This window comes from Rhinopithecus roxellana, chromosome 11 (assembly GCF_007565055.1).
Source record: "Rhinopithecus roxellana isolate Shanxi Qingling chromosome 11, ASM756505v1, whole genome shotgun sequence".
NCBI classification, from domain to species: domain Eukaryota; kingdom Metazoa; phylum Chordata; class Mammalia; order Primates; family Cercopithecidae; genus Rhinopithecus; species Rhinopithecus roxellana.
This window is the reverse complement of record NC_044559.1, coordinates 66,988,445-67,011,965: the sequence shown is the minus strand read 5'-3', so window position 1 is coordinate 67,011,965 and position 23,521 is coordinate 66,988,445. Positions and strand designations below refer to the sequence as shown.

Below are 23,521 nucleotides of genomic sequence, written 5' to 3'. Positions count from 1 at the left end.
GGAAGATTGGAAATTGAAGCATCCATGACAGTGAAATGTTTTAGGTAGGTGTTAGAATCCACACTTAAGTGTCAAAATAGTAAGTGCAAAGTGACAACAGTCTTCTTGAAAGAAGTTTGATATCTAAGAGTTTGCTATTTAAATGAGAGGAAGCACTTTGGGAGGCTGAGATGGGAGGAACACCTGAGGTTTGGAGTTTGAGACCAGCCTGGCCAATATGGTGAAACCCCATCTTTACTAAAAATAATAACATTTTAAAAAGGCTGGGCATGGTGGCTCACACCTGTTATCCCAGCCCAGCACTTTGGGAGGCCGAGGCAGGCAGATCATGAGGTCAAGAGATAGAGACCTGGCTAACATGGTGAAACCCTGGCTAACATGGTGAAACCCTGGCTCTACTAAAAATATAAACATTACCTGGGCATGGTGGCAGGAGCCTGTAGTCCCAGCTACTTGGGAGGCTGAGGCAGGAAAACCACTTGAACCCGGGAGGCAGAAGTTGCAGGGAGTTGAGATCACACCACTGTACTCCAGCCTGGCGATAGAGCGAAACCCTGTCTAAAAAAAAAAAAAAAAAAAAAAAAAAAAAAAAAAAAATTAGCTGGGTGTGGTGGCGCACATCTGTAATCTCAGCTACTTGGGAGGCTGAGGCCGAGATCATGCCATTGCTCTCCAGCCTGGGTGACAGAGTAAGACTCTGTCTCAAAAAAAAAAAAAAAAAAAAAAAAGGAGGAAGAGGAATGTGGCAACTGGAAGGAACCAACAATTTTGTTTTTTTACTTTTTGTTTTTTTAAGATGGTATTGGGGAAGTTTTTGAATATCTGAAATAGAAACTTATTCTTCTTGATACTTGGCATTGTTTTATAAAAATGTTTCACAACTGATTTTCTCATAATATTTTCATCATTTCTGTTACTTTATTACTTAGCTTAATATGTTGATTAATTAAGAATTATAGAGATGCACTTATTCTTTGGAGAAGGACTTACAGTTAAGCTTCCTTAGAAATTATAATTTATTGATGTACATTTATAAAAGAGACAAGATTTAAGATGAAGTTTTAAAACATGAAAAATAAACTTTTGAAGAGTTTTAAAACAGCCATTTTGAGAATAACTGACTGCATTCATGTTGTTAAACTCATAATTATTCAGTTTAGGTACATTTACTGAGATGATTCTAAGAGCACAAAGAGATTATTAAAATATTAATTATTTAGCTATAACTGGCCAGGCGCGGTGGCTCACACCTGTAATCCCAGCACTTTGGGAGGCCGAGGCGGGTGGATCATGAGGTCAGGATATTGAGACCATCCTGGTCAACATGGTGAAACCCCATTTCTACTAAAATACAAAAAAAATTATGGGGCATGGTAGCACATGCCTGTAGTCCCAGCTACTCAGGAGGCTGAGGCAGGGGAATCGCTTGAACCCGGGAGGCGGATGTTGCAGTGAGCTGAGATCTTGCCACCGCACTCCAGCCTGGCGACAGAGCACAAATTCATCTCAAAAATTAAAAATAAAATAAAATAAATTATTTAGCTATAACTGAGTTAGTGCTGGTTGTACTGTTTCATAAAACTTTACAGCCTAATGACACTTAAAAGAGAATGGAGCAGGTCAAAGATCTCAAAACTAGAATTTTCCATGAAATTAACGATATCAAATACTCCATCAGTGCTTGGGCCCTGGATAATTTATATGTGTTTTTTATGCTCCATAAATTTTTCTCAAGAAAAATATTTTATTTGCTTATGTGAACACACTATTAGAAGCAAATCATTAAAGAAAATGGTCACATTTGTTTATCCTGTCAAGACGATGTTGCACTTGTCATATATACATTTACGTCTATATATGTAATATTGAGTAGTCCCAATGTATTTTTGAAACTCTACTTGTTAAAAAGTATGAAATAACTATGAGTAAAAATGTTGTAGTCTTCAAACTCACAACTATAGATGCATAATGGATGACTCCACTTACGAATTTCTACACATCCTTTTTGCTTTCTACTCCTTGTTGACTTATTCTCCGAAGTCATAATATTACTAAGAATAATACTATTTTTATATTATCCTTATGTTTAAAAGAATTCTTAAGGTAGAATATCATCCATAGCTTACTTTAATCAAACCTATTTTCTCAAAAATTAGCCTGTGTTTTGAAAAGAAAAGCATATTTGATTCAGAATTCAGCTAAGTTGGAAATTTTTTTTTTTTTTTTTTTTTTTTTTTTTTTGAGACGGAGTCTTGCTCTGTCGCCCGGGCTGGAGTGCAGTGGCCGGATCTCAGCTCACTGCAAGCTCCGCCTCCCGGGTTCACGCCATTCTCCTGCCTCAGCCTCCGGAGTAGCTGGGACTACAGGCGCCCGCCACCTCGCCCGGCTAGTTTTTTTTTTTTTTTTTTTTTTTTTTGTATCTTTAGTAGAGACGAGGTTTCACCGGGTTAGCCAGGATGGTCTTGATCTCCTGACCTCGTGATCCGCCCGTCTCGGCCTCCCAAAGTGCTGGGATTACAGGCTTGAGCCACCGTGCCTGGCCTAAGTTGGAAATTTAAATTTTAGTTTTATTATTACAATTCTTTTTTTCTATCAATAGAAAAATAAAATTGGCTCTCACCGTAGTTTCAAATAAGGTCCTTTGCTAATACAGTTTAGGAGAACACATTCATTCATTACACACTCTAGGGGCTGACACTTGTTTCAGAATGAAATACAGAGTGAAAATGTTAGAATCAATGCAAAAGATTTGGGGCACCATCAAGGTATTAAAGTATATTATTTCTTGTGATATATTTTATTATATGAATCATGAAATCTGTGTTTCTTTTATCATTCAGAGGAGGGAATTTGTTGATGTTATGTCTAGAAAGATGTACAATATCCATATTTGGTACATTAGTAGGCAAACTAGGAAGACATAATATTGCAAGAGGCATTCACTCCTTAATAGAAGTCTAATAGAAGCCTAGGGCAGGATATTCCAGGCATCCTACTCCTGTAATAAAGAAAATCTTAGGTCACATAGCATGCTGTAATAGTAGGTGGAATTGTTCTTTGGTTTAAGAGGTGAAAAATAAAAAAAAAAATAAAAAACAATACTTCTGAGATATGAGAATCCGAAACTTACGCCTGAACATTGCACACAAACCCACTTATTATAAGAGGCCACAAGGGTGACGATGAAGATGATCTGGTACTCTGTTTATTATTTATTATTGAAAATTGACTACAGTATCCTGAGTATTCATTTTTGGGGGTAGCGTCTTGAGGCTATTTAAAAGCACACCTTGAGAAACATTCAACAACAGTATCGCTTTTCAGAAGAAAGTATATTAAATGTTTGATCAAATTGAAACTGAGAGAAGTATCTGCTCTGAATATTTAAGTTGTTACCTTCAAAATGTACTTTCAAGTCTTACACCTACTAATGTTTAATGTAACACGTTCTAATAGCAAAGGCGACTGAAAAATTATCTACATTTGTTCCAATTACTCAAAAGTATTAAAGTGGGAAAATTCTGGCTTGAGCAAACTGACAATATAGTCAACTTCCTTGTTCAACAAAGTCTTTTTTTATTCTTTGTCTCTTTCAATGATCCAGATTTATTCTGAGAAATATCCGCTCTTTTACATGCTTTGTTCATGCCTGTCTTATTACTGTGTTACCAATCCCTACAGCTTTGCCTGGCACGTTATTGGCATTCAATACTGAATAAATAAACAAGCAGCATTTCAGATAGTGTTTCCATGGATTAAGACAAGATGAAGTTTCTGAAAATGAGATAATAATACAATGTATACATAGTGTGTAATAAACGTTCCTCTATACAGGAAACTGGATTCTCATTATAATTTTATTGAAATAAATTTGCCAAACTTGTAATTTCTTACTATGTTGGCATTTAACATAAAAATGCTAAGGATTGCAGCATTTACACAGTTTCATTTTTTGCCAGAATGTCTTTTTCGAACTTCCCCAGAACTAAGTTTCATTGATACTGTCACAATTGTGTGGGAATTACAAAGGAAATCGGTGATCTTAATAGATTGAGTTTTGTATTTCCTTTATTTAACCTATAAATTTAAGTAAACCCAAAATCTAAAAAGATATTACTGACAGCGAATGTTGATACTGGATTAAGATTGTACAAATCAATGGCAATTTTAGAATCTAACAGCTTTCCTAACATGACAGAGAAAGATACCCTATGGTTAAGTAATTTACAAATACTATTCAGACCTTAAAAATTTGCAAAGAGTATATCCCTCATTGTAATTTATCCTCTCTTACTATGGCCACAGGTCAGATTTTATTGTCAAGATCAGGACGAAAAATACTGTTCCTCAGGTTGTCAGCATTAGGGTAGCTTCTTAATATAATCTGTTTTTTTTTTTTTTTTTTTTTTTTTTTTCTTTTCCCAGTCACTTAAATTCTCTCTAGAGCTAAATCAGCCTAAAAATGAACTTGAGTTTAGTTAAAGATATAATGTCTTGGAAGATATCCCTGATTCTATATTTCTACCTGTTTCCATTAACTGCAGAATTATCCTGTCATATCATTTTGAGTCTGGAGTAGAACTTGACCTTGTTCCAAAATATGTGACATGGTTATCTGTTGCTATGGAAATTGTGAAACTCCTTTAAATGAAGCTATAAAGCTGTTACAAATTCCTTCATTGCAACAGAACATGGATTTGAAGGAAGAAAACTTTATACATTTTGGAACTAGCTGAATAATTGCCAAGAAATAAATCAGCTGTCTGTTATTCTTTAGGATACAGGTTTTGGTGGTGACTCTAAAAGGTGGCAATAGGAGCTAACAGATGAGACTGCCTGGGTTATTGACTTACTTGATAGAGTGCAAGTGAATAAAATGACTGCATCTACTCAACACCTTTTCGCTGTTTTCAATCTACTCTGCCATGTAAAGCAGCAGCTTGCTGGGCTCAGCAGTAATTTGGACTCTGTATTCCCTCTCTATGGGAGATTGGTTTGGGAATGCCTGACACATGTGCGCTCTGTTTTTGCATAAATGCCAGTTTTCCCTCAACACCCTTGTGTAAGACTGCTTTTGGAGAAGAATGAAAAAGACAAAGGATGACAGAATAAATTATTTTAAAAAATTTGCTTCAAAATTTGTTCCTTGAAGTGGTCTAAAATAGTGATTACTGAGTTAAAGAGAAACCGTTATAAATATAAAAACTGATATAGTATCAGTCTCGGTTGCAGCAAACATAGGGGATTTGTCTCATTTTATCTAAAGATAATATTTAGATAAATGCATCTAAGGTTGTGTCTGGTATAGAAAGTATTTGGCTAATATTTGTTGAAACTGGGAACGCCAAAGAACTATAAAATTTATATAGATTTAAAAATTTTAATGTTGTAATTAGAAATGACTGAGGCCATTTTAAGGTCAGCAAAATATTATGCTGATAATTTTTCCATAAGCTGTCAATGTAGAAAACTGATGAAGATAATTTTAAATCTATACTCGTTCTATAATTTAAAGCCTAATAATGAAAGCTTTACATGACCCAAATAATCCAGTCATTACCTATTAGTTTGTGTTTGTTTACATGTGAATTTTTATACTAATATATAAGTATATGCATACTTTATCCATATTTATATATAAATATTATCAATATGTTATATATTCCTAAATATATATAAATAAGTAAACCTTGTATGTAGTAATAGTTTTAGACTCAAGAAATCTAAGAGGCTACCTTGGTAATCTTCTCTGGAATTTTCTATTAAAGACAGACAACATAAGTCTGGCTTGACATTTTCTTTTACTCACTGAAGAGAAAAAAAAAAAGTTTCCAAGTTCCTAGCAAGTTGTATAAAAAGTACAATTTATAGTAGCCACTATCCTACAATATGTGGTGTGCCTCTGTTGCAGGTAGCTTAAGGTTATACTGAGATTCTTTTAACATTTATTTTGGTTTATTTTTGGAAATATTTTTCTCAACTGCTCTAGTTTCAAATATGTCAACTAAGTGATCAAAGTGCTTGTAATTTGATGCTACTCATATTATTTTTTCTCTGATACAATTATGTATAATTTTACATATAAAATGTTCTATATTTTTAAACCTGTTGAAAGTATGTTTGTTCAGAATCTGTAACAACTTTACTAAATTAATATTTGTACACATTTAGATATAATTTGCTGTCTAACTGAATATGCTAAATACTTCAGGAATTAATTCAGCATAGTAGACAGTATTCTACGGTGGTCCCATTATCTGGGCCACTAGCATTATGTCTTGTATAATCCTCTCCCTTTGAGTGCGGGAGGAAATCATAACTTGCTTATAACCAATAGACTAAGCCAAAGGTGATAGAGTATCAGTCCTGTGATGACATTGCAATACAGATACAAGGTTTTATCTTGCTAGTATACATAGCTTCTCCTGGTGGGCCTTGAAAAAGCAAACAATCATGTTGTAAACTGCTTATGAAGAGGTCATGTGGCAGAAGGAACTAAGGGGAGTCGCTAATGCCTGAAGCAAGTTTCAGCCAAGAGTCGTTAAGCCTGGCGTGGTGCCTCAGTCCGGGCGCCGCGGCTCACGCCTGTAATCCCAGAATTTTGAGAGTCTGAGGCGGGCGGGCGGGCGGATCACGAGATCACGAGGTGAGGAGCTGGAGACCATCCTGGCTAAAAAAAGAAAGCCAGGTGAGCTGGCGGGCGCCTGTAATCCTAGCTACTCAGGCTGAGGCAGGAGAATTGCTCCAACCCAGGAGGAAAAGGTTGCAATGAATGAGCCGAGATCGCGCCACTGCACACGAGCCTGGGTGACAGAGCAAGACTCCATCTCAGAAAAAAAAAAAAAAAAAAAAAAAAAAATTCAAGCCACAGCCTTCAGTCATGTAGTCATAACCAAATGATTTTTTTTCCCAAACAACCTGAATTCTTCCCCAGCTGAGCCTCGAGAAGAGAACTCAGACCAGCCAATACCTTGATTAGAGCCTGTAAGACCCTGACTTGGACCTCTGACTCACACTGTTTGAGATAATAAATGTGTGTTGCTTCAAGCTACTAAAATTGGGATAATTTGTTATACAACAATACAATACTAATACATCCAGCATATAAGAACTGGATTTGTGAAAAGGTAGTGTATGTAGTTTTTTTTTCTGTTTTGTAAAGTCTAAATTTTTCTCCTTTGGAAAATACCAGAAATATCCCCAAGTATAAAATAGTTTTAAACAGTAAATATGTTAATTAAAAAAATATTTTACAAATATTATCTGTACTTCTCTTTAGTTTTATTTTCCCGGTTTCAAACAATTTTAGATTATATGAAATATTCAAATAATTTGACTTTATAATATAATCTCACTCAAGCATAAAAATAGTCCCTATTTGAAAGCCCAACAGGAATGCATATAAATAAGTTTCTTGCTCTAAATTTAATACTCTTTAAGAATTATATTTTAAAAGATGATGTGAACAGTTCAACATCTTTACATATTTTAGTAAATCACATTGTATGTTTATTATACAATTATAACTTTATGAAATTGGTTATTTCTTGGAGCATTGCCCTTAAGCTACTGTATTATATCCCAAATTGCTTTTCTCAAATAATAGCCTGCCTGTTGGAATCTCAGCAGAGACAAGTATTAAATAAAGATTATACTGTTCCTTATCCCTCGAATTGTCACTATAAAACAGGTAAGTACTAGGGTTAAAAAGAAAAAGTGAAAGTAGATATTGCTGGCAAGAAATTAAATTTACTATGTCTACCTTGAATTCTGACAATAAAAGGGTGTCAGAATAAAAAATAAAGCTATACAACATGAAATCATGACAAAGACTTATGGTGTAAATACAGATGACTCTCCAGTTGCCAAGTCCCTGGTTAAGGTCTTATTGTGATCATACCCAACAGCTTTGAATCTCAACTCTAAATGACTGCTGACAATAAGTGCTCTAGAATGACTTGATCCCACGCAACTTAGTGAGACACTGCTTGTAATGAGCAAGGCTATTTTGATAATACTGCAGAAGCTTTCCTTCAGTAAAGCTTTAATCTGGGTTTTAAAAAATGCCTTCTCTACCTCTCTTTACTTTGCAGTTCCTATTGATTCAAGGACTCAGCCCTCATCCTGGAAGGATAGACAAAATCCTCTTATGTCTTCCTTTCTCAAAGACATATATTTGAGAATAATATGAGTTAGTATTGGTTTGCTGTATTTAACCTGATACTTTGAAATGTTCCCTACCAAAACACTGAAGTCAAATGCCTATAAGAAATATTACATTTAGTTAATATATAAATTTGCCAGAGTAAGACAATGGCATAAACAGTATTTTAATTCTCTTGCTGGTGAGAGAATTAGCTTTGCACTCTAGCAAACTCTGAAAAAAAAAAATAAATATATATGCTGTTAAAACAAGTCAAAATTCCAAAAAAATTAAACACAGAAAAAGAAAGTTTGTGTCTTTGACTAGATATTTGCTTTTTATTGTTCATTAAATACCAGTGCACAGATGAACTGGCATGAACACAAATGTTTATGGTAATCTTCACAGCTGTGTGTAGGATGCAGCTAATTTTTGGCATATAGTAGAGCATTATGTGTTTCTATATCATTGCTTTGTGGAATGTAAAAACTAAATTTTTTAATGAAAAATACAAAATTCTAATACAATCAGATGAAAATTTAGAATAACACATAGACTATATATTTGTGCACCAACATGAACAAACAAATATCTGTTAAACATATTCAATCTTTTTTTTTGTTTTGTTTTGGAAGGGGAGGCGAATGACAAGAAGGTGGTGCTAAAAAGGAATTTAAGAAACAAAAATCCATGAAAACAGACATAAGGGAAAGATTCAGTATGGTCTCTGCAATAATCACCAATTTATATTCATCATTGCATTGCCAGTATTTATGAATATGGACATATTTGAATGCAGTTATTAACAGGAAATGTATACTATTTGTCTTCAACTTTAAAAATTTGACAACTTATTTATTGCCACTTTTTAATATGTTTCGTAATTAGTACTTAAAGAGCTAGACAACTATCCTTAACATTATGTAATGAAAGGTATATATCCATTTTTTCTATTGTCGATAGATTTAATGATTCCTTTTTAAACTGTATTATGTGACTTTTAAAATTTTTTAAATAAAATTCTAATCGTCAATGTTTAAATGTTTTAAATGTTAATGTTTTCAATGTTGAAAATCTTTCTAAAGCACCTAATACAACTCTTTCCACCTTAAAGTAAACTAAACCTAATTTCTTGTATCTATGATTGACAGTTATGATTTAAAGAGCAACTGTTGTGTATCAGACTTTGTGGTAGTCAGTTTACATTTCCTCTGTCATGTAACCTACCACTCTGTATAAGCAGTGTGTCTAGTCACATGCACCTCTGTGAATTTTAGAGAAAGCGTCTTTAGACAAATCAATAGTAGACAGCGTGGTGTTGCCTTTGTGGAAAGGAAAAAAAGGTGCTTCTTCCTCAGACACACCCCTAAGCCAGAGCACAAAGGTTCACAAGCTAACTACATGGCGCTTCAGCCCACTCCTCCCCAGGCACCTTAACCCAGGACCTTGATTAAAGGTGGTAAAATGGAAGTTCAGAAAGTTAAGCATCTTAAACCAGGATTTTACAAATATATTAAAATTAGAAACTATCTGTCAAAAAATAGGTATTTTGTTAAAGAAAATATACGCATATACATACAATGAAACATCAATGATAATTTAAACCTATATGTGTTTATAGAAGTGAATGTTCATGATATATTTTAAGAGAAAAAAGGCAGTTAAATGTCATATTTAGAGTAGGATTCAAGCGGACTTTACAATGCAGGGGAGGGGCGAGAATATTACACAATTTTTTTTTCAAAGAAATTATCATCTCTAGTAGTAAATATTTCAGTGACTCCATTTTGCTTACTGTGTTTTCAAACTGGTTAAAACTTAACCTTTTTTCATCTTGCAGTAAATATTGCATTTTTCACATTTCATTAAATATGTTTTTCTGAAAACTAGATATTGTAATTTAGTTTTGAAAAATGAAAATCAGCTGTTGTCATTGACAAGCGTTCAACTATTATTAACTTAATTGCTCAGAGACGATGAGGAAGGGGTATTTTCTGTTTTCTAGCTATATTTCTGATGTGTCATCAAAGTTATAATTGAACATTTCCAGGAATGAGGCTGAATAGTCAGTAGTAAAAATAACTACACTTAATAGTTATTATGGTTACTGAAGCAATCTTATAATACCAGCTGTTCTGTTTAACAAATATCAATATATGGATTGTTCCATACGTGAAACATTTAGTGAAATGACCAAAAAATATCTTCTCATGCAAAATATGCGTTGTTTAAACATGTATCAATAAAGTTATCTTTATTAACACATCAATTTTAAACTCTAAAAATATCAATTATGACAACTGTATGTGTTCACTTATTACAAGTCCTCATTGACTCCCACTGATCTGTGGTTTTAAGGAAGCAAGTAATTTAGTTTGTTTCAGTGTTACATAAAATAAAAACAAATAGGTTCAACTTGAGGCTCGAGGTATTCATCTATAATTATCTGATTTATTTCTTAAAGATTTTTCCCTCCCTCTGGAAAACTGAGCCTGCAATATAAGTACATTTTGTTTTAAATGAGATGTTATTTTCTGCAAATGTTTGTGTATAAATATTGCAACGTATCTGTAGGGATGGTGTGATTTTTCTTCTTAAATAGAGTTAATGTAGCATCCTAGTAAATAATCCACATGGTTCATTAAGAAAACGTGTTCTGGGAGATTTTTGTCTGTGATACTCTTCACCTGTTATTTTCTTTCTTTTTTTTTTTGAGAAGGAGTCTCGCTCTATCACCCAGGTGGAGTGCAGTGGCCGGATCTCAGCTCACTGCAAGCTCCGCCCCCGGGGTTCAGGCCATTCTCCTGCCTCAGCCTCCAGAGTAGCTGGGACCACAGGCGCCCGCCACCTCACCCGGCTAGTTTTTTTTGTATTTTTTAGTAGAGATGGGGGTTTCACTGTGTTAGCCAGGATGGTCTCGATCTTCTGACCTCGTGATCCGCCCGTCTCGGCCTCCCAAAGTGCTGGGATTCCAGGCTTGAGCCACCGCGCCCGGCCTTCACCTGTTATTTTCAACCAGCCTCAGTCTATTTGCTCTGTCACAATCACTACTAAAATATCTTCTTAAATTGCTCGTTTCTAGATCCTTCCTTCTCATATGCTCAGGTGAATACATGGGTGAAATTTAATATGGAATTGAAATAAATACTATGCAAGAAGATTCCTTAAGAAATGTTTCTCTGATTTATATGACATAATTGTATTTTACTAGTTTACCTGTCCATCTGTAAAACATTGTTTTGGAGATTTCATATATTACAATGTTTAAGAAATATGCTATAATTTTTTTATAGTATATTTCTTCATGATACCCTTATATAGTACCAGCCACATGTGTTTGTAAAAATCTAAAGAGTACTTTTGACTCCTATAGAATGTTTGAAGTTGTGAAATTTTTGTTTTGTTTTGTTTTTATGCCCCAAAGGTGTGGAGGGCTTGATATATGAGGGTAGATTTAATGAGAGAGAGAGAGAGAAAGAGAGAGGGAGAGAGAAAGAAGCTTAAGAGATTATTTTGTCTTGTCAACGATATTGTTATTGAATGTAAGCTGCTAAACTTCTTAGCACCAAAGAAGTAAAAAACAGTAAAAACAACCACACAAAACAGAACAGAGAATCATCAGACAGGCTGACGAACACAGTACAATAAAGCAGCCAGTACTGATGATCAGTGGACATCAATTTGGCTTTTGGGCTGTAGCACCTGTTACTAATTGGTGCAAAGAGCTCACCAGTCAGTGTGTGGTTTAGCGCACTCAGCTGTCTCCTGTATGTGCTGCGAGAAGCGAGATAGCTAATTGCTGTTGCTTCAGTGCCCGTGAAATCAACGTGCTGAGCTAATAGCGACAGATAGAGGGCAGACAGATTCCTGCGAGCAGCTTTGAGTTAGTTGCTCGTGATAACTAAGGCAGGTGGCATACATCTCAGAACGTGGAGAATGATGGTATGCTTTCTGAGTTAAAATGTTGAAGTGTTTCGCTTTTTTAAAAAATGTCTAGTAACATTTTCTTGATATGAGAGTGGATATCAATGCCTCACAGAAACAAGAGGTGGAACATGTGAATGAATCGTCTTGGAATTAGATTATGAGCATTGGTTCTTTTTAAAGGGATGTGCAAGAGGCAGCCTTGGCAAGAAAACTTGCTGCATAATCTTACGTGGACTAAAGATGAAACTTTAAACTGCAAGTAAGTTCTTCCCTGGCCCTTCTCTTATTTTTTTTCAAATTTAAGGCAGCAGTGAACTACAGAGAAAGTTAAGATATTCTTTCAGTACAATGATCTCTGTCATGATGCTACTTTCTGTCATGCTTGTTGAAAGAATAGAGTAGTAATGATGTGTAAGTGATTATTTGCTGGAAGAGTGAACACAACTGCCTGTCCTTTTCTTCTTCCTGATTACTGTCTGGTATTGTAATTTTGTTTAGATGACAATGTAATCTTTACAAAGACAGAAGCTTTTGAATTATAACTCTGTTTTGTTATTTGAAAGAACTTTTAGTCCTCAACCACTTTTTCTACTTCCTTCAACCTGACAAAATATAGAAAAATGGCATCAGAATTGACATTTTGTGTGTGTGCAAATATTGATGATTTGTTTTATGAGTGGTTGTTGCTGGAGGTTATAGTTGGTAGTTGAGTTAAAGTAGCTAATTCTGCATCAGAATGAACAGTATTTTTTTATGTTTTTTGTGACTACACTGATATTTTTACTACAGATGTTTTAGTTTATTAGAATATCTACCTCTTTTGTAAGTATCTGGGAGCATTAACCATTTAGAATTTGAATCTAGGTCGACTTTATCCTTCTAAGACAGAATTAATGCTAGATAGTATTAACACCTTTCTCACTTTGTGATGTGGCCTTTACTTTAAAAAATATACTTTGGTAGCTGTAGAGAAGGTGGGCCCTGAATAACAAGTTTCATGTTCAGTCTGTTGGTACTCCGTGTCTCTAGTACGCACAGACGGCCATCGATTTGATGGACTTGTAGCATGTATGCAGAAAGCCATTGTTAACTAGAGTATAATACCATGGCCTCCTGTAAGGTTAACTCCAAGTCATACTCATTTGCTTTCACAAAAGAACCAATTGTCAAATCTAGTAACCAAATACTTAAGTTATTATGTTGCTTAACGTTAGAGAAACAAATAATCTGTAAAAGAGGCATATTTTGAGCATAAAATGCTTGCTGTGGTTTGCACAGCAAGTATGAAGCTTTTTTGTATATGCTCATGTGAACTGTTTGTTTTCACAGAAAATTGGCTTTACTATTAGTTTCTTTAGTTTGTTTAAGTTGTGGCTAAGTGTGAGTGAGTGAATGTATCTGCACATGTGTGTCTTCAAGTTTCAGCAACTTGATCCCCTTGACTGTGGACTCATTCTCCTATGAAATAAAAGTGCTATTTAATGGGTGCCCAATTCCACTGAGTGGCAACCTCCTAACCCCTCAGCTGTTGCAATTATGTGCTGAGCAGGAAACGTGAATGCCTACAACTCTGCCCCCCAAATTACCCTTAAATATAATCATTAAGGGACCTGAACAGGTCAGAGTTTGTGCTACCCAAGTGTCAGCAACTTCTCTGGAAAATTATGGCATGAAGTTTTGAATATTATTTACAAAAAATATTTAAATAGTTCATTCTCTAGGACATTTTAAAAAATATACTATACCCACTGATAATATTTGATAAGTATCTGAACTGTAAATTAGTTTTTAAAAAACACTAATAACTATACCTTAAAAAAAAACCTCAGTGAAAGATAAATGTCCATTACAACTTTGCTCTTAATTTGTTCACGTTTAAATTTTGCATAGTATGTGTTGTATCTTTTTATCATACAACTTTAACAGCAGATAAGCAGACATAAATTGTTTTTTATGCCACTTGCAAAAATTCTGCAGTATTTGTTTCAGAGCTTATGTTTGAAATTAAAGGCAAAAGGTAACTATTATTTTTTATCAAAGGAAATCACTATTATTATTTGATCACAAAATGTATGTCAAGCAAATACATGTCGAGGAATTAATGATTCCTTTGTGTTATCACTTTATCACGAGGACTTTTACTCCCTAGACAAATTACGAGCCTTCTCAATAATAGTAAAATGTAAAACCAAAAATTATAAAGTAATTCCCTAAATGTGACCACTTTATTGAGTAGGTAAGTGTACTCTCCCTTTCTGTAAATGTGCACACTCAATTTCAGACTATAGGAATTTTTTTCTACTTAAATGGTGTAAAACAATAGGTTTTCATAAACCAGCTGTTATATCAACTTTTTCCTAACACAGAAGGCTCCCTTATACATTTACATTTTATTGTATCCCTAACGATGGGAGAAATACGTGATTTTAAGTTTCACTGAGGATCTCAACCCATAGAAAAGTTAGCAGAAATAATAATCTAAACAAAGATACCACACCACTTCATAAATTGATCATGTTTATTATCTAAAAGTTTAATTTTACTTTGGACTCTATTTTAAGAGTGGATTTTCATCATCGTCATTTTGTTTGTATTTTACCATTTTTTAAAAGAGTTCTTAGTATCGGGATCACTTGTGAACTAGAACAATTTTGTCATTCTATGTATCTGTGGTTTTCACATGCAAAATAAGACTATACAATTATAAAATTGAAAAGATAGTTTTACTTGTCAGGGATGGCATCTAAAAACTATTTTTGTTACTCTCAACTAAAACTTTGAGGTTTGATACATTTTCTTTTGTAATGAGATTTTGTTGTTGTTGTTGTTAACACTATAGTATGACAGAATGTGGATTCAAAACTAACAGCGACCTGGGGGGCTTCATTTATTAGTTTCAGACTCAAATATCACCGAGTTGCATCCAAGGGTATTGGAAGGAAGTGTGGCAACTCATTAGTGCTCATAGTCAATTTCAAGTGAGGAGGAAAAAAAAAAAGCTAATGTGAATAATTTATGGCCAGATTATTTTCTCTTGATAGAGTTGCTATACAAATTCCAGCGGTGTAAATCACTCAGAAACTGTAACATTTATTTAAATTGAATACTGGAAGCACTTAGGTTGAAATGGTGACAAGAACTGAAAATACACCCAGAAATTCCAAATGCACATGTTAATTTGTTACATGTACGGGTGGCAGGGGCAGAGTGGGAGGCAATTTTGAATGTGAGAGTGACTAGCTTGACCTTAAAGTACAATTTCCAACTGTGATGTATAAACTGAAGTGAGAGACTTGGAAGAATATGCAGACAAATGTGACTTAGTCTCAGCCTAAAAGTCAGTCACATTGAGTAAGATGGACACACACACCCTGCCCCACCCCTCCCCCCACATCACATGTGTATGCTATTTATTAATATAAGGAGCATAGAAACATCATATTCTGGCCCAAGGACAATAATTATTTTCCTTGAGGTCCTCAGCACACCCCCTAAACATTTGTTCCTCAGTGTCCACATTTAAAATACACAACTTGTAAATGAAGCCAGGAAAATGAATAAGAAAACTGTAAATTGCTAAATAATTTAAAATACAAATAATTGTTTTAATCTTGTATCAATTACTTCCTCAGATGATCGTGTGTGTGTGTGTGTGTGTGTGTGTGTGTGTGTATCAACAATAATAGCAACAAAATAATTTTCACCTAAAGAGTAAAAGTTTCTGAGCACTGTAATGGACAAATTCTTTTACATCATAAGTTGTTTAAAGGTTGCACTCACCCCTAAATATCAGATCATGGCTATTGAAGCTATAAGTGTAAGAGGCAAAAGCAGTCATTATTTCAAGAAACTAAAGAAAATGAAGCATTTCTTTCCTCCAAGTTAGTAAATGGAAAAGTTCAAAGCTTGTTTATTGTGCTCCTTGATGGATAAGAAATTGATAGGAGGTGTAACTTTCTGTATGGCTTTTAGAGTGTAAGCATTCTCAGGCCATGGCAGATGTGTAGTTCTCATTACTTTGAAAAGTCATTCATTCTCATGCCTAGTGAAAGGGCGAGTTTCAGATAGAATTAAGCACTGTTTCCTGACCGGGGGAGGACAGCGGTGTGTGCGATGAAGTGCATCATTCAAAAGGAAGCCCAGCTAATGAATGCTCTCCCTGTTGTTTTCATGGAGGTGTCAGAATGAGCCTTTTCTGATTCTGCATCACTGAATCCTTATGGAAATGCAAATTGTTTATCCAAGGACAGTGAATTTCTTTTTGCTTTATCATTTAAGGGACTTATTTCTTCAACTTTGCAGCACACCACTGGAATCTAGAGAAGGATCATTAAAACTGGAAGAGAGGATTTTACTACTTTAGAACCTTACATCTCTGAGAGATAGAGACAGACACAGATAAGTCACAGAGAGATATTCACAGAGATACAAACTCAAAGAGAGATACAGGGATAGTCACACAAAGAAAATGAGAGAGACTCACAAGGAAAAATATAATGAAAGTTAGAGAGAGTCAAAGATAAGAAAAAGAGAAAGAGAACAGAAAGAGAAACTGAGATGATATACAGTTAGAAAAGAACAGAAAGAGAGAGAAGTGGAGATAGGGTCAGAGAGAGAGAAAGGTAGAAGCAGAGTGACAGACAGGCAGGGAAAACACAGGGTCAAGAAAGACAGAAATAGATTGCCAGAAAGACAAACAATAAACAAAATGAAACAAACAAAAAAGTTAAGAGATAGGGAAAGGGATATAAAGATAGAAAGTCTGAGAGAGAGAGATAGAAAGGGAGACTGAGACAGGCATACATACAGATAATAGGAAGGTTAATATATGGATATAGATACCTAGATGATGGATGGATGGATGGATAGATAGATAGATAGATAGACAGACAGATAATGTAGAAAGACAGAGAGTGTCTGTGATCTAAGCATGGAGAATGAAATCGAGTGTGTGTATGTAAGAGAGAGGTTGTGAGGTGGGTCTTGTAGTTTCAATAACTGTTGCTATAGAGAATTGACAGTAAAATAAGAATACAGAACCAGATGGAGATGGAATTGAGCTTTAATTCTATTCCACTCCCTTACCAGCAAGGATCAAGTTGTTTAACTTATCTGAGCCTTGGTTTCTATCTGTAAAGTGTGATAAAAGGATATAATTCACATACATAAAGTATACAAGCACAGAACCTGAAACCAAGGTATATTTCAGTAAATAGAGATTGATACTTATCATTATCATTGACATCAACATAATTATTTAGGTATAATTCTTGAAAGCAAAAGCATTGGTGTCAGAGGTCAAGGCATCAGAGGTCAAGTTAAATCCTTGTTTCAACCCTTATTCTGCATAGAATAGAGTAAGCAATTTAATATTGATAAGCTATAGTTGCATCACATGGAAAACTCAGGTATTTTCTATCTCAGTCTTGCTCTCTTAATTAAATGAAAAAGCATATTTCATTTGAGGCTTTGCACATTGTATTTTAGTAATTCCACTAACTAGCTCAGTGTCCAGAATTTAGTAAGTACTCTATAAATATTTAATGAAAGAATACATATTTGCTCTGAATATTAGTTTCCATAGAGTATGGGAAAGCTGAAATGATGTTTTGGTTTTCTAGTATGAAACACTGCAATGAAACAATCAATTTCCTCCTGTCTGCTTTGCAGAGAATGGTGGTATTGATTTGCAGAATTGCTAGAAAAGATGTCTCCCTACTGTCCATCCTACTTTCTTAAAGCCAACTGAAGTAATAGTTTTGAGAATGGACATTTATCTTTTCCTGGTGGCGACTTGGTTATTTTTATTTAATTGCTTAATATAAGGACTGGTTGTGGAAGAGAGAGGTGGTAGGAATTTTTAAAAAGTAAGTGATTGTTTATACTAAGATGAGTGAAGATCAAATAGGGACAAGGGAAAGTGGACAATTAAGTTAGAAAAAAAAGCATGAAACAGAAGTGTGGGGAATTTTAAATGAGACACACATATACTTCTTTTTCTGAATTTCAAGAAAAGATGGGAGAAAATATCATTATAAAGAATGTGTATGATTTGTAAGTGAAAATGTACAATATGAAAGCACTAAGGATATCCCTAGCTATAAGGTGGATTATGAGAAAATAAAGCAATTTGCCAGAAAGTAAAGTACTCAAATTTTGATTTTCAATTTCATGTTATGTCAAAAATTTGAACTAAAACAATTCTTGAATTTTACAATTCAGAACTCTTTTTACTAAATATGTTATTACTAATGTTTGACTATATTTTAAAAAAGCTATCTAAGAATGAATGCAAGAGTTTGATTTGAATGTTTATTTTCCTACTTTCTTTGATGTGTTGTTGAATGTATCTTATAAATGATAGAAGAAAAATATTTAGTTTATACTGTGTGCCAGGAGCTATGAATGGTGATTTTAAATATGCCATCCATTTAACCTCTACCAGGTAGGTACAGATTTCACTGCTGTGGTTAATTTTACTTCTGAATGTGTGTGCATGAATCCCTTCATTTAAGACGTGTTGAAAGTTTGTTAACCTTACATTCCATCTGATATGGTAAGCATGAAATAAAATACTCCATTTTGGAACATTAGCTATAGTTACATTGGTGTGCTAATATTTTTCAAAAAATGACAGCAAACATTTCATGCATCTTTACAAAGTTTATTGAAAAATTTCCACTCAGGATATACTGAGTTTTGAATAGCATACATTGTATGAATTCTTATTTTGTATTTGTAAATCAGGGTTAAGGATAGAATAATAGTGAACTGAGCTTCAGATAATAAGGTTTCAATGTGAGAAATAAGGTTTTCTCAAATAACTTTCTAAGAGATGGTAACTTGAATGGAAGATATTGTGTAATTGAGAAAAATGCCAAAGCAAAGAGCATTGCTGTGTGTTTATGAAATGCATGTTTAGTAAATAGTTGCCATTTTGATGTAAATTTATATTTCCTTTAAGATATAGATATATAGCTATGTATATATATCTTATATATAGATATCTTATATATATATATCTTATATCTTATATATAGATATAGATAGATATATATAGCTATATAGATATAGATAGATATAGCTATATATAGCTATATAGATATAGATAGATAGATATAGCTATATAGATACAGATATATATAGCTATATATCTGTATCTTAAAGGAAATATATATATATCTCAAAGCAGTTTCTTAGAATTCATGATTATTTTAATCAAAGAAATAGCTATGCATTGTTTTTATAAAAAGAACATTACATTGTGAGTATAATGGAAAAAAAAAAAAAAAACATGTTCCTGCCCCTTTAGTCAAGTTTTTATATACAACTTTGTTAAACTCTTTTTTGTGATGTTTCTTATTTTATATATTCATATATTTTTAAATAACATGCTTATGATGTTATCTTTTGATTTACTGATTCAAGATATTGTTTCTTCCTATTATACTACTTAACGTTTGGTTATTTTATACCATCAGCATGTTTTTTATCCCACCCCAAGTTCTAAGCACAGATATATACATATATATATATATACACACACACAGATATACACACATATATATGTGTATATATATATAAATAAATTATGGCTACTTTACTACAATATGCAAAATAGATTGTGATTTTTTCCTATTTTTTTCTATTATTAATTAATGCCTTTTTCAGCTTACTTTGCTGAACCTATATCTTTTTTTTTTTTTTTTTTGAGACATTCCACAGATCATGACAGTCATTAAATTTTGCTATATCTTCAAAAATGCTGGCCACTAAATTCCATGAGTTTTCAGAGTGGCAGTCCTCCTTTCAGTGGTTTTAAGACTCAGACTTACACTGCCTCATTGCCTCTCGGTGGGTGTATACAATCAACTTCCCTCTTGTATCCCAGGGTCAACAGAGATATACAATGTTGCTAACATTGTATAGTGATCCTTGAGGAAGTCCTCTCTTTAGTAAGTATATATAAACGTAAATCATGATGTGTATAAATGTGTTCCTTGACTTAGGCTTTTCTTAGAAATGTTGAGTGCTGCTTTTTAATTGGTTGTTAAAATAGTCTTGTTGCATTTTATGCTCCCTGGTGACTACAATTTTAGAGTTTTGCTACGATTTTAGAGAGTCGACTTGCAATGCTTTTTTGCTGCAGAATGGGAGTGGAGGCTCAGCTACTCAATATCCCTGACACCAAGGGCGGGGATAAAGCATAGTGCTAACTAGCCTAGACTTGCAACACAGTTTTCAGTCTCATTGATGCCCAGGTGGGGATGAAGGTTCAGTTCCACTGAGTCCACTGACATTGAGTGGTGGTGGTGATGTGGAGTAGTGGAGCGAAACCTACAATTGACAAGGTCATCCTCATATTGCCTCCTTAATTAAGTCAGCTTGGTAGTGGGTAGGAATAAAGGGTCACCTAGTTCACTTGGTGGTCCAGGTGGAGGACTGTGCTAACAGCATGATATGGGTAGAAGTTGGGACTGGGGGACTCAGTACATCCTCCTTCTTTCTGGTAGTGAATGAGATAAAAGATCCCATCCTGCTAGTGCGCAACCTGGCTATATTACTGTATTTGCCAGGGTTCTCTAGAGACACAGAATGAATAGAAAATTAGATAGATGATAAATAGGTTACTTATTTGTCTGTCTATCTGTAGATAGATAGACAAGAAGTCCCTAGGTCTGCAGTCAGCAAGCTGGAGATCCAGGAAAACTGATGGTATTGATCCAGTCTGAGTTCAAGTCTGGTGGTAAGAGACTCACGTCCCAGTTTGAAGACAGGTTGGGAGAGCAACTTTTGTTCTGTTCGGGCTTTCAGTGGTTTAGATAAAGTCCATCCACACTTGGGTTGTCAATCTGCTTTACTGGGTTTAACAATTCAAATGTTAATGTCATTCACAAACACCTTTACGGACACACCCAGAATAATGTTTAACCAAGTATTTGGGTATCTTATTGCTCTCCCAGTCAAGTTAGCACATAAAACCACTCATCACAACTCCCTGAGTAGGTTAGGTGAATTTAGTGGCAGCTATCTGCTTTCTTAGAAGCAAGGTTGTCATTTGTGAAAAATCAGCTCCCTACTTGACATTGCTGAAGCCACTAGTGGGGTAGAGATGGGGCAATTTTTCCCCTTGGTATTTGGCTGGAGTAGGCAAGTATTGCCCAAAACTTTGTCGGTTTTTAGGCCACCCTTTTCCTGGTGCTTTGGTTAGAGTAAAGATATTTTTCTTGGAGCTTTTTGGGCCTGCATCTGTTTGCCATTCCATGTTGGAGCCCTGTCCCAGATTATGGGCCCGAATAAGGAAACCCAGAGGGCTCAGTGCCATGTTGTTGTTGGCCCTTAGGTCTCTAGACAGTCCACCTTCTTCTTTCTACTTCTCAGGGTCATTCTATGCTCATTAATTATGTTGTGTACAGGGTTTTTGTGTTGTAACAAGGGGGGCTTCTTAATGAAATCAGAAGTCTTCCTAATGCACATTGTAAAGATGCTACTCTACCTGCTCTGTGGAAATAGTCAATAGGTAGATGAGAGCAGAAATGAGAAAATAAGGGGCCAAAGCAATAATTTAGGCACAAAGAAATGGTGGCTCAGCCTAAGGTATTAGCAGTGAGGTGATCAGAAGTGATTTTCATTCTGAATACATTTTAAAGATAGAATCAACATAATGTATTCAGATGGCTTAAATGTGAGATATGAAGTAAAGAGAGAGATTGGATGACTTCAAGATTTTTAGAATTGTTACTGAGATGGGAAGACTAATATGAGCTTAGAAAGGCAAATTAAGATTTCATTTTTAAACATGTTATGTTTGAGATGAGTATAATGCATACAAATTAGATAACCCTGCAAGTTTAGAGCTCAGAGGAGAAGTTGGGCTGGATATAAATTTTAAGAAAAGAAAAGATCTCTGGACCTTAAATTTTAAGAAAAGAAGAGGTCAAGATTTCTAAGGGACCGTGATTCTATAAAGGATTAGGTTCACAAGTTTGAATTCAACTTCAAACTCAGTGACCCATTAAGTGAATTATTAATGCAGTTCCACTCTCTGTACCGCAATCATGCTTCCACCTTTACTATTTTTTCTGAGATGTCCTGTGCCAATTGTCACCAATGACTTGTTAAATTCAGTGGAAGATTTAACCTATCTGGATTAGTTGATATTGATGAGTGTTACCTCATATTTCCTTTATTTTAAGAAAAGAAGAGCTCTGGGCCCTTGAAAGCTTATAAGGATCAATTGTATCAAATACCATTAATGATTCCAGAAAGACAGGAACTGATAAATAGTTACCGGTTTCAAAAATAGAGGTCATTAGTAAACATGAGAAGCAGTTCGGATGCTGTGTTAGGATTGAAATAGAATTGGTCTAGGAGTATTTTGAGTATTTTGGTTGTTGTTATTGTTATTATTTTTGTTTGTGGGTCTCAATATGATCTGCAACACATGGCTTCCAAGCTTGCCCTGAGGATTTGTTACCCCAGACAACTTTTTTGGGGGGAAAAAATAAGCATCCTGCAAAGAAGGTTTCGTGAATAAAGATAGTATGGGATGTGGCATATGAGACTTCTCACTTGCCTTTGTCCAGAACTTAGTCATATGGCCAAGCTTAACTATTGGGAAGTTGAGACAAGTACTTTTGCTATGTTTCTAAAAGATGAGGGAAATACACATACATATTTTAACATATATATAGGTGTATATGTATGTAAATATATACACATTTAAAAAATATATGTGTGTGTGGATTTTTATTAGATAGCTTGTCACTAGTAGCTGGGCACTGAAATGCTCTTTGGAAATCTGTGTGTGAGCAGAGCTTGTCAGCAGGTGGACATTCCTGTTTTCAAGCAAAGAGTTGACTTTACTTTCTTTTACTTAAAGTCTGGTGGCTCTCTGACAGTTTCTTCAGAAAATAATCTCTTAGTTATGGAGAAGTAGAAAGCTTAGGAGAAAATTGCTCAGAACTTGGGGAAGGATCCCTCTAATTTACCTATACCTTTATTTAATATTTTAACTGACACCACTACTCTTTCTTGATTTTCATGCTACTCTTATCTATTAAGTTTGTCATATTTTCTCCAGAGTCAATTTGAGAGTATATGTTATCCATACTCACCCAATTTTGTCATTTGCAATGTGATTTTTTTGTATTCTGCTTTAAATAATTATGACCTTCCATCTGGTTTCAAACGTTAAGAAACTTGCTGAATCACATCTTTGCTTTTATCACTTTTCTATCGTGTGGTTTAATACTTTTTACAAATTTTAAACTGAGCTATGTGGAAGAAAATAAGTACTTTGGTCAATCTAAAATCTTGAACTCACACGTTTGCACTTCAAACTTAAGAAAAGGTGATTTGTGGGATGACTGATTTATAAATAGTTGCATTTAAACATGGAATTTAAACATCAATATGCTTACTGAATATCTTAATGTCAAGGTATCATAA

The 23,521-nt window shown here is 34.5% G+C and overlaps 1 protein-coding gene across 12 annotated transcripts in view; it reads left to right on the top strand.

Annotated features, from left to right (window-relative positions):
- Positions 1–23,521, top strand: part of PCDH15 (protocadherin related 15) — a 1,888,416-nt gene that overhangs the window by 840,064 nt on the left and 1,024,831 nt on the right. For 8 of the 12 annotated variants that reach the window (XM_030941316.1, XM_030941314.1, XM_030941311.1 and 5 more), the window contains exon 1: positions 12,027–12,329. The exons of 1 other annotated variant lie outside the window; for it this stretch is intronic. The gene's annotated coding sequence lies outside the window, so the exon portion shown is untranslated. Of the gene's footprint in view, positions 1–11,966; positions 12,330–23,521 lie in introns of those variants that run through there. 3 more of the 12 variants (XM_030941315.1, XM_030941312.1, XM_030941307.1) reach the window with 1 other exon arrangement.